This window comes from Dipodomys ordii, unplaced genomic scaffold (assembly GCF_000151885.1).
Source record: "Dipodomys ordii isolate 6190 unplaced genomic scaffold, Dord_2.0 Scaffold86, whole genome shotgun sequence".
Taxonomy (NCBI): Eukaryota; Metazoa; Chordata; class Mammalia; order Rodentia; family Heteromyidae; genus Dipodomys; species Dipodomys ordii.
The window spans coordinates 1264105-1265585 of record NW_012267302.1 but is presented as its reverse complement, the minus strand read 5'-3'; positions in this window follow the sequence as shown (position 1 = coordinate 1265585).

Sequence of the window (1481 nt, the reverse complement as noted above, 5' to 3'; positions counted from 1 at the left end):
CTTTTCATCATATTGGAAGCCTTCTCACCATACCTTGGGAGGAACAGGGCATGGAGGATAGTGGCAAGGCCTTTCTTGAAGTAGTTACTTCATTTATCTGAATAAAAGGTTTTCAGATTTTTCTTTGTACAGGGCTCTGGGTTAGGTTCAGTGGGATATGGTATGGTGCTTCTAATACTCACTGCTTTGGAGCCGGTAGACTTTGAGTCCAAGTCTAGAACGGGCCAATTTGAGCTGGGTAGCCTTGCTCAGAGCTCCAAATTCCTCTTCTATGTGAGGGGTAGTACATAGCTTACAATGTCACTGAAAATGATTGTAATACACCTCTGAGTGATTGGTACTTATCATGTACACAGGAGATGATAGATGAGCCAGAGGAGACATCTTCAAGCCCACAGGAGGGTGACAGGAATTGTGGATGAGACATATGGCCAAGAGAAAGGTGTAGAGAAGGAGAGGGCAATCCTAAAAACATTAACAAGGTTTGGGCTGGGAATGTGGCTTAGTGGTAGAGTGCTTGCCTAGCATGTATGAAGCTCTGGGTTTGGGTCCTCAGTACCTTGTAAACAAAAAGCTGGAAGTGGTGCTGTGGCTCATGCCTATAATCCTAGCTACTCAGGAGCCTGAGATCTGAGGATCATGGTTCAAAGACAGCCTGGGCAGGAGTCTTGTGAGACTCTTATCTACAATTAACCACCAGAAAAGCGGAAGTGGAGCTGTGGCTCAAGAGGTAGAAGTGGTAGAGCACTTACCTTGAGCTGAAGAGCTCAGGGACTATGCCCAGGCCCTGAGTTTAAGCCCCAGGACTGGCAAAAAATAAAAAAAAAAAAAAATTAACAAGGGTCTTCTTAGCAGTTGAAGGGTCAATGTGAGTAGAAAAGTTCACATTGGAAGCATTTCAGGTCAGGCACCAGTGGTTCATGCCTGTAATCCTAGCTACTCTGGAGGCTGAGATCTGAAGATCACAATTCAAAGCCACCTTGGGCAAGAAAATCCATGAGACTCTTAGCTTCAATTAACAACTAAAAGCCAAAATGAAGCTGTGGCTTGAAGTGATAGAGTGCTAGTCTTGAGCATAAAAGCTTAGGGATAGTGTCCAGGCTCTCCTTGAGTTTAAGCCCCAGGACTGACAAAGGAGGGGAAAAAAAGGCATTTCAGTTTAACTTCAAGACTGCTTTAATTCTGTGGGAAGTTCAGACACGGTAAAGATGAAGTGATCTCGTGTTGCTGCTGCTGCATTTACACAAATGAATTGCTGCCAAGTTGTCAACAAACCTAATTTAAATATTACAGCCCAAGTATTATTTTTCATTTGGTAATCATCAAGATGACTGATGATAGACAGTATGTTAGGAAACAATCACTTTCATACCTGAATCCTGTTTGTCTTGGCTGAGCAGTATTAATATGAAAAAACTGTTTCATGGGATAGTACCTCCCCCCCCCCCCCCCCCCCCCCGTCGGTTGTGGGGCCTGAACTC